General features: G+C 42.8%; 2 long non-coding RNA genes across 2 annotated transcripts; both read left to right on the forward strand.

The window, feature by feature from the left end:
• Positions 1–1,453: 1,453 nt before the first annotated feature.
• On the forward strand, positions 1,454–5,572 carry LOC142474117 (uncharacterized). The gene is made up of 3 exons (XR_012790123.1): positions 1,454–1,556; positions 3,213–3,332; positions 5,483–5,572. It is a non-coding gene; the product is annotated as an uncharacterized LOC142474117 (long non-coding RNA).
• Positions 5,573–6,839: 1,267 nt separating this feature from the next.
• On the forward strand, positions 6,840–10,563 carry LOC142474118 (uncharacterized). The gene is made up of 3 exons (XR_012790124.1): positions 6,840–6,939; positions 9,334–9,453; positions 10,474–10,563. It is a non-coding gene; the product is annotated as an uncharacterized LOC142474118 (long non-coding RNA).
• The last annotated feature ends 110 nt before the right edge of the window (positions 10,564–10,673 follow it).

Raw genomic sequence — 10,673 nt, forward strand, 5'->3', positions numbered from 1 at the left:
CCATATAGTATTGTTCAGGAGGATACACCCCAGGCTCTCATTGGCGGAGGCTCAGGCCTCCTGTGAGCCTCACAGGTAAAGCACCACACTGGTAATACATATAGCTCCCCTCACATGCACCCTATCTGCGATTGGGTGGGGGAATATGGGTTACATATATATATTATATATATATAGTACCGACACACTTTATTCGAGTGTGGCCGGTACCGCAAGCCGGGAGATTTCCCGGCTTGCTAGTGGCCGCCCCTCGGCGTGCCGCGCGTCATAGACGCGCGGTCACGCGTCTTCGGGAGCGTGCGCCCCCTGCACGCGCGTCCAGGGGCTCCCCGAGGGAGCCCTGGTGTCCCGCGATCGCGGGACAGCGGCAGGGGGTTCCGGGGGACCCGGCGGACCTGGCAGCGGTAGGGAGAGCGCCCCGATCGGAGGGCGCTCTTCCGCTGCTTCGGCGCGCGCCCGTCACTCTCGGGCGCGCGCCAGGCTACTGCTGCGGCCAAGAACGGGCAAATGCTCGAATAAACTTGGCCGCAGCAGTATATATATATATATATATATATATATATATATATATATATACTTATTATTAGGCTATAACTGCAGCACTGATTATTGTGCTACCTAGTTCTTGTTGGTTCTTAATAGATTGCTATGAGGGATATTGTTATATGCACTTATGATATAATACACCTCATTTAGCAATCAGGACGCCACACTCCATATATTTTAGCACCCTCCCCATCAGTTACATATGTTGCTGGTACCATGGTTTTTTACCTCACTACTTCTTATTGGGACTCACACTGGTACTGTCATTTAGCGCATGAATATTTATTTTGTTCTAACAAAATTAACACAGTATAGGAAAATATGCATTTGTCAGAGGGAAAGGCCAATAATCTGGAGTCAGGTCACCCTAATGTATATTAAAAATAAACACAGGCCTGTCTGATACTCCCTGATATTATAAAGTAAAGAGGCCACTCTATAATAAATATTTACACAGGCCTTTTTAAGTCTGTCCCTAATAATCTGTAATCAGGAGGTCATTATAAGTGTTAAAACAGTAGTGGTACTGTGATATTAAAGTGACAATCCCATACAAGTTTAATTCAGCCCAAATCCACACAATAATGTTAATAAATGCATTATAAATATCACATGACCATATGTATACTGACTTAGTTCATGGCTGTGTTATTACATCATTACATGTGTAATTAAATCCGTGACATTCTCAGGCTCCCCCCTTCTGTGACAATCATACAGCCGGGCCGTTACATTGCAACACACTAATCCCGCCCCTAGTGACATCACGTAATCAGTAACCAGTCAGAGAAGCTAGCAGGCAAAGAACTACATTTCCCACAATGCACCTCGTGGAGTGTGGCTAGCAGCTACACCTTCTCTCACTAGTTTGTCTCCTGCGAGCTTCCGTACACAGCGTCTTGTTAGAGTGGGGCGTGGACATGTGTAAACTTCAATGGTGGGAAAATGAGACAGTTTTAGCTGCTAGCTGAGCAGTGGTACAGCGCTCTGTAGAAGGCGCTCTCAGTCGGGTGAGTGATTTTTCAATGTGTGTGTTTATTTCATTTCTCATTTTACTTTCACTTTAAGTACTGCATGCTTATTTTTTTCTTTGGGCATTTAGAGATTTAAGTGCTCTGTGTGCCGATTCCTCCATTGAAGGAGGAGCTATGAGGCCAACCTATCACAGCTACTGTACCATCTTCAGTTGCTTTCAGTATACTGATTAATCCACGGCACAGAATATGCAACTTCAAATACATCTATCAACTGTCTATATGTTAAGCCCCCGGACAAGCAAGTGGTGAAACATGCATGTCAGGACTTGTCTGTCTCATCTAGGATGTGGTGGTGATCTCAGCTGTTTCTCCTTCTCTCCGCTGAATCTTGCAGTCTGTGCTCCAAGCAACCCTGGGAGCATGTGCTGAGACTCACTCTCCCTGAACCTACGAGCAGTTAAGCTGTGGATATATGCTATCACTCTGCTGGACACTTTGCTGTACACTCAGGACTGGTCTAAGTACTTTTGCTACCTATTTTGGCTTGTTAGTTATATCTGCCAATTTTTTGCTCATCTGTGTGTTTCATATCTATAGGCTTGGATCATATTACTAACTTATATAATTAACTTATTCATTTCCTTGCTTGTTAGTTATACACTAGTTTCATACAAGCACTTCACACAGGGGGCTTCAACTTAGGTAGTACTTGACCGGCCGGTCTGAGTGTTCTCGTTTCCATATATTTCTTGCCTCTACACTTTATTTACACACTTTGTACTTATTACTGCAGTGTACCATTTTTCCCCACACCTTAAGGTTCAGTTTATAACAGCTTTGTAGGTCACCACTGCTCCTCATTTTAACCATTTATGTGTATGTGATTAATAAACCTTTATTGATACAATTTGTGTATGTTAGAGTGCTATTCAGGGGATTCTTTTTTTCTGTGTTAGTTTTCATATATATATGTGTGTGTGTATATATGTATATATTTATGTATATATATTTGTGTGTGTGTGACCTTGGGCAAGTCACTTCATATCCTCTGTGCCTCAGGCACCAATGTCATAGATTGTAAGCTCTATGGGGCAGGGACTTGTGTCTGCAAAATGTCTCTGTATAGCGCTACGTAAAACTAGCAGCGCTTTAAAAGAACATGCTGTTATTATTATTATATATAAATGTGTATGTATTTATTTATATAGCACTATTAATGTATATAGCGTTTCACAGTAGTAATACATGTGAAAATCCTATAAATAACAAATACAAATATCAGGTCATGGGAATAAGTGATTTGGACATAAAAGTAACATTTCGGAAGTGTGGACAACTAATACATCTTGTAGATTGCCTTTACAGTGTGATGTCATTGATTCAGTAGATTGTGTGCAGACCAGGACTGCAGTACAGTGTCACTCACATGGATGACTTGCGTGGTAGAAGCTCAAGAACAAGGATGTCAAACTCCAGTCCTCGAGGGCAGCAAACAGGCCAGGTTTTCAGGATATCCCTACTGAAAACCTGGCCTGTTTGGGACCCTCGAGGACTGGAGTTTGACATGCATGCTCTAGACGGAGCACAGCTGTGGGTGGGAGGTGGATTTGCTTTGCATCAAATGGTTTGGAGCAAGGTTTATTGTATGTATTATCATAATAACAATGCAATGCTTAACTTTTATTTCAGGAGGGATGACTGCAGAACAGAAGTGAATATTGAAGCCATGTGTTCCTTTTCTTGCAAAAGAGAAAATTTGAAGGACAGTTGAAGAGAAGGAAAATTACTACACAGAGACAGATAAGCAATGTGTATATTTCTCATTTACCATTTAGTATTTGTCGTTTTATTGACTCCACACAATCCGGCTGCTACGGGTTTCACATTGAATATTTTCATCTCTACTCTACCCCTTCCTGTGATCTGAACCATGCAGGTTTTCGTTGATTCAATACATCATGAGTAGAGTGTGGCTACAGTATGAAGTAAAGACCCAAGGACCACATCTACTACCATTCATAACAAGAACATGTGCAGTAGCGCACAGCTGCAGTTCTATGTGATTGTTATGAAAGGTTGAGGTGGTTCAATTCTATGAATCTGGAGTGGGATGGATCCTGTTTGCATCACATGGTTTCATCTAGGCCAGTAGATTATATAACTCTCAGTACAGGTTACACATGGCATCAGTATTAGTGATGTAAAGAGGAGGAAAGCTTCAATGTGGAGTACAAAGCCAAGTAATGTTGAAGTTACTCCTTTTACCATTTACTTGGTCAGTCTGTACTGTCTACTCCCCACACAGCTGCTAAGGGTCTTCCATTTTAAATACTTTCACCTCCTATTCTGCACTGCTTTGCTGCCCATTATTTAGAAATGCGTTCCAGTCATGTTTACCACTCTGAATCTCTCTATAGTCATTGATTCAGCACATCATGGGTAGAGCATGGCTACAGATACAGCAAGCTATTATTATTTTACCGGCTGATCACCCATAATATTGCATTAAAACATAGAATATCACTTAATTTCCAAAAGATTCAGTGATGCTGATAATGCAGAATCTCACAACATTTCCCATCATAATGCCATAATGCACCAGAGGAAGAAATAATCCTTGCTATATCTGTACATTGTGTGACGTATTACCTCCATGACCATTGATAGCAAGTACATCTTCTGTATAGAGCGGCTGTGTTATGATGCAGTTATTGATCATCATTGACATAATCACAAGAATCTTATGCAAAGGGAAATTGTCCGCAGCGAAGTGAGATGTGTGCCTGTTTTAAGTCCTCCAGCTTAACGCCCCTACACCTCCCACTACACAGACATACTTACTTATGCATACACTGACATCTGGCATACCTACACACACCCCAGGGCCACTTCCTTCCCCTGATGTCAGGGAGAGGATGGGCATGCAGAGTGCAGTAAGTCTCCACGTTACTCTGGCCAACAGTCTTGGCCTACCCCCAGCATCTGTCACCCACAACATCTGTTCCCTCCTTGTAAAGTGCTGAACTATCTCACCTGGGTCAGTGCTATAGCTGATCACAGTGCCCGATCATGATGTCACTGTGACAGGCAGCAGTGCAGATTGACCGGTCAATCAATGCAGTGCCGCACCATATGCACTAAATGAGATTTCCGTGCCCCCTGTCAGGTTACTCCCTGGGCAGTGACCCTGCTCACCCCCTCCCCTAGTTCCACCTCTGACCACAATTATCTCTCTTGGAGAGTGTAGCAAATTGGTGTTGGTGGAATCTCACCTCTGCCATGCATGGTCACAATCTGGGCACAGGACCCAAATAGTGGGCAATGTGGCACTTCTTACAGTAGAGAATAAGTAACTATATTCTTTACTTGTGTATTAAGGACCTTATTTGCATTAAAATTCAGTCCCCATGGGACCAAGACTTTCTGGCTTACTGAACAAAGTGGAATTATTTCGTAGAGGGTGGAGAATTGTATTTTATCTGAAATTACCCCCTCTGCACAAAATACAAACAATTATACACATACATGTACCTTGTGGAAGTTGTTGCCCTCTATCTTCCTGTGGTCTCTCCCTGTTTCTCACCGTGCCTCCTCCCATTTCCTTGCACCTCTGCGTCTCCGCATATATCCCTATACTCAGAGCCGGCTCCGGTCAGTGACATGGGATGCCCAAATATGAGCATATCCATACATGGGCATCCATGCCACTGACCGGAGCCCACTCTGTTGCGGATATGGAGAGAGACTGGGAGATTTACATCCCCTTATAATTCATATGGTGCATAGTACCGGCACGTATTGTTTTACCGTTACTGTGTACCTTCCTACTTTCACACTGGTACAGTATGTGCTGCAGTGGGACTGAGAGGGATATATTGGTAACACATAGTTATTGTTGGGGGAATTCAATCCATTTTGAAAATAGTAATGCAATGTTTTATACTTTTTTTTTTTTGCAGTAATGAAGAATGAAAAAGTTCTGTTAAAATTGAATTGGAGGTGAACTGGAATCATCATCAACTCTGCACCAGTGTGAATTGATGTTCTTTAATGTTCTGATAAGGTACATGCAACATCTCTTCCTCAACCCCTACACCACTCTCTGCCTCTTGCCTCTCTCTCTCCACCTCCCTGCTAAGCGTATTAACCCATCTAATGTAATCCACATTCCATGTCTCACTTTACTCTTCACTTCTCACGTGCCCTCTGGAATGTCTGCTCTCTGACTAACAAGGTCTATTTGTACATGACCTATTCTGCTCTCATCATCCACCACTTCTCATTCCCCTCACCCCTGTCCTACTAGATACCTCAGCTTAATTGAACTCTCTCCTCTGACATCTACCCTTATCTCTAACCTCTCCTCACTTTCTGCTTAAACTAACTATCTTGTTAACTTTTACAATGCTATCATCTCCTCCTCCTCCCTCCTCCTCCCTCCTCCCTCCTCCATTATATATTTATATGCCCCTTCTAGGCTCTGACACACTCATCCCTCTAAGGCCATGATTATCATGGGCACATGCTTGGTCATCCACAGTGCGTGCGAGCGATGCAGAGCCGCCTCGGACCTCAGTGCAGGGATTGCTGCATACCCCAGCATCTGTCACCCACAAACAATACACACACTAATACTCCCCACAATACACACTATAATACCTCCTCAATACTAATCTCTCCAATAATATTATAGCTCCAAACACAATATACACAACACCCTTACACAAGATACACAATCTAGTACTCTCCTCTGCACCTCTACACACAATATAATACTCCCACACACACAATATACACACTACCCTCCTACCCCCATAAAATACAACCAATAATACACACACACTTTGTGGATGTTGGGACCAGCTCCCGGCATGCACCAGTGAAAGAGAGAGGCCAGCAGAAGCTCGGAAGAACTCCCTCTCTCCATCCGTGCCTCCCTCCGTTTCCCATCTTCTCCCTGTCTCTCTCCCTCCCTTTCCTTGCATCTCCCTGCGTCTTTACGTATACCCAGTCAGTGACGGCTCTGGTCACGTGATGCCTTAATATGGTCTTATCCATATATGTTCATCCACATCACTAATGTGATGCCCGCACTGTTGCGGAGCTGGTACTTACGACGCGCACTTATTGTTTTATCAGTACTGCGTACCTGACTCTACCGGCCTACTTTCAACACTAGTACAATAAGTGCTTCACTACGAGTGAGTGGGGAATATTGGCATCACACAGTCACTGTTGAATATGCCATTCAATCCATTTTGAAAATAGTAATGCAATGTGGTTTTGTTTTGTTTGCTTTTTGCAGTAATGAAGAATGGATAAGTTATATTAAAATTAAATTGGAGGGGAACTGGATTCAGCATTTCATCATGAACTCTGCACTTGTGAGAATTTACCTTCTTGAATGCCCTGACAGGTACACGCAACTTTAAGACTATAATCTGCTGTGCAAGCTTTCGTGCTATACCTCCCCCTCAGGTTTTGATTTATACATTTGCTCCCTCAAGTCATGTCCTCTAATATTTGAAAGCTCTCTCCTAGCATTTTCTCTCTACCACAGAACGTCATCCCAATGTAACCTCTCTCTTGTTCTCTCTGCTTGCTGTTTCCTCACTCCTCTGTTAAACTTTTCTAATTTCTCTAACTTCCACACTCCTGCTTTTATCCACATGTTCTCTTTCCTTCCCCTACCTTTGCATGTGTCTACACACTGCACCATTTGTACAGACCTCTATTGCAGCTATTTCTGCACTGCTCAATGAAAAGCACTCTTTAATATCCTATTCTCTGTGCCCCCTCTCTCTGCGCCCCCTCTTTTGGCGCCTCCTCTCTCTGCGCCCCCTCTCTCTGCGCCTATCTGTCTCATTCTCTCTACGTCCCTCTCTCTCTACATAGAGCTATCTCTGTCTCTCTCTACACCTATCTCTGTGTCTCCTTCTATGTTTGCTGATGTGTGGGATATCTCTTATAATCTTGAACCTGCTCATATACACATCGGGCCTCCCTGCCTCTGCCTCCCTGCTAAGAGTGTTAACCTATCTAATGTAATCCACATTCCTTTCCTTACTTTTCTCTTCCCTTCTCCTGTGCCCTCTGGAATGTCCACTCTTACTAACAAGGGTCTAGTTGTACATGACCTCTTCTGCTCTCATCATTCACAATCAGTCATTCCCCTCACCCCATCTTACCTGTCCCACTGATTTTCCTCTGCTTAATTAAACTCTCCTCTGACATCTACTCTAACCTCTCTGCTCTCTCTCTCTCTTTCTGCTTAAACTGACAATCTTATTAACTCTTACAATGCTATCCTCTATATGCCCCTTCAAGCTCTGACACACTCGTCCCTCTAACCCACACCCTTGGCTAAATTCCCAAACATGTTCATCACACTTCCACTCGCTGTTCTTAATGCCTATGAAGGAAATCTCACACTTGATGTTTGATTTTTCTACAGTAAAAATGTCTCCAGTCCTGTATAAAGCTGCTCTCTGGGGCCAAACCACACTACTTTTTTTTCCATATTCATCAACACACAAATTTAATTTACGCTGTCTTTTTTCCCCTGTATTTGACTCCCTCCACTAACCTTCTTCTCACACTTGCCATCCTTCCTTCACTTCTCCTCAAGCATTTGACTACTTCAGAGGCAAGGTGGATGCCACCCACAAGGAGATTCCTTCTGTCCCTTCCCCCTTCTCTCCTTCTACCTAATTCTCCTTCTGCATTTGACTCCTTTTCTTCTCTTACAGAGCTGGAAGCTAATCATCTTCTCTTCTCCCTCTACCACATGCCCTCTAGATCGTATCCCCTCACACCTTACTGCATCTCTTAGTCCCCACTCTCACCCACATCTTCAATTCCTCCCTATTCTCTGGCTCTTTACCCTCTTACTTTAAGCCTGTAGTGGTCACCCTTTTCTCAGAAACAACCTACACCCTATACTAACCCTATACTAACTACCGCCCTGTATCCCTCCTGCTGTTTGTCTCCTAATTGCTAGAATGTCAACATTCTTAAATCACATTCCCTCCTGGATCCTTTACAACCTGCCTTTCGTACAGCTCGTTCTACAGACTGTGCTTAAAGCAAATTCCCAAGGTCACTTTTCCCTACTAATCCTACTTGATCTATCTGCTGCGTTTGATGCTCTCAATCACTCTCCTCCTTCATATTCTAAACTCTCTCTTGGTATCCGTAACACAGTTCTATCCTGGTTTTCATCATAACTTTCCTGTCACACATTCTCCATCTCTGTTGCTAACATGTCTTCGTCTTCTATTGATCTGTCTGTGGGTATACATCAGGGCTCTGTTCTGAGATCTCTCTTTCTCTCTACATACTATCATTTGGTGACCTCATCAACTCTTTGTGACAATCCTATAAATAACAAATACAAATATCAGGTCATGGGAATAAGTGATTTGGACATAAAAGTAACATTTCGGAAGTGTGGACAACTAATACATCTTGTAGATTGCCTTTACAGTGTGATGTCATTGATTCAGTAGATTGTGTGCAGACCAGGACTGCAGTACAGTGTCACTCACATGGATGACTTGCGTGGTAGAAGCTCAAGAACAAGGATGTCAAACTCCAGTCCTCGAGGGCAGCAAACAGGCCAGGTTTTCAGGATATCCCTACTGAAAACCTGGCCTGTTTGGGACCCTCGAGGACTGGAGTTTGACATGCATGCTCTAGAAGGAGCACAGCTGTGGGTGGGAGGTGGATTTGCTTTGCATCAAATGGTTTGGAGCAAGGTTTATTGTATGTATTATCATAATAACAATGCAATGCTTAACTTTTATTTCAGGAGGGATGACTGCAGAACAGAAGTGAATATTGAAGCCATGTGTTCCTTTTCTTGCAAAAGAGAAAATTTGAAGGACAGTTGAAGAGAAGGAAAATTACTACACAGAGACAGATAAGCAATGTGTATATTTCTCATTTACCATTTAGTATTTGTCGTTTTATTGACTCCACACAATCCGGCTGCTACGGGTTTCACATTGAATATTTTCATCTCTACTCTACCCCTTCCTGTGATCTGAACCATGCAAGTTTTCGTTGATTCAATACATCATGAGTAGAGGGTGGCTACAGTATGAAGTAAAGACCCAAGGACCACATCTACTACCATTCATAACAAGAACATGTGCAGTAGCGCACAGCTGCAGTTCTATGTGATTGTTATGAAAGGTTGAGGTGGTTCAATTCTATGAATCTGGAGTGGGATGGATCCTGTTTGCATCATATGGTTTCATCTAGGCCAGTAGATTATATAACTCTCAGTACAGGTTACACATGGCATCAGTATTAGTGATTTAAAGAGGAGGAAAGCTTCAATGTGGAGAACAAAGCCAAGTAATGTTGAAGTTACTCCTTTTACCATTTACTTGGTCAGTCTGTACTGTCTACTCTCCACACAGCTGCTAAGGATCTTCCATTTTAAATACTTTCACCTCCTATTCTGCACTGCTTTGCTGCCCATTATTCAGAGATGCGTTCCAGTCATGTTTAGCACTCTGAATCTCTCTGCAGTCATTGGTTCAGCACATCATGGGTAGAGCATGGCTACAGATACAGCAAGCTATTATTATTTTACCGGCTGATCACCCATAATATTGCATTAAAACATAGAATATCACTTAATTTCCAAAAGATTCAGTGATGCTGATAATGCAGAATCTCACAACATTTCCCATCATAATGCCATAATGCACAAGTGGGAGAAATAATCCTTGCTATATCTGTACATTGTGTGACGTATTACCTCAATGACCAATGAGAGCAAGTACATCTTCTGTATAGAGCGGCTGTGTTATGATGCAGTTATTGATCATCATTGACATAATCACAAGAATCTTATGCAAAGGGAAATTGTCCGCAGCGAAGTGAGATTTCAGCCCCCAAACGTCTGTAATATTAATGCAATGTCTTACTTTTGTTGCAGTGAACACTGAAGAGACGGATCTACTACAACACTGTACAGGATGAGCATACGCTACAAGCAGCAAAATGATCTTGCAGTTGACAGTATGTTGTTCTGGTAATGTGCACAATTATTATTTATGGGCTACACACCACAGTGCTGGACATATTCTGTTAACTTCAACTCTACTCCTAACATGGAGATGTCTTCCTGGTGTTACT

Source organism: Ascaphus truei (genome assembly GCF_040206685.1).
Source record: "Ascaphus truei isolate aAscTru1 chromosome 13 unlocalized genomic scaffold, aAscTru1.hap1 SUPER_13_unloc_6, whole genome shotgun sequence".
NCBI classification, from domain to species: Eukaryota; Metazoa; Chordata; class Amphibia; order Anura; family Ascaphidae; genus Ascaphus; species Ascaphus truei.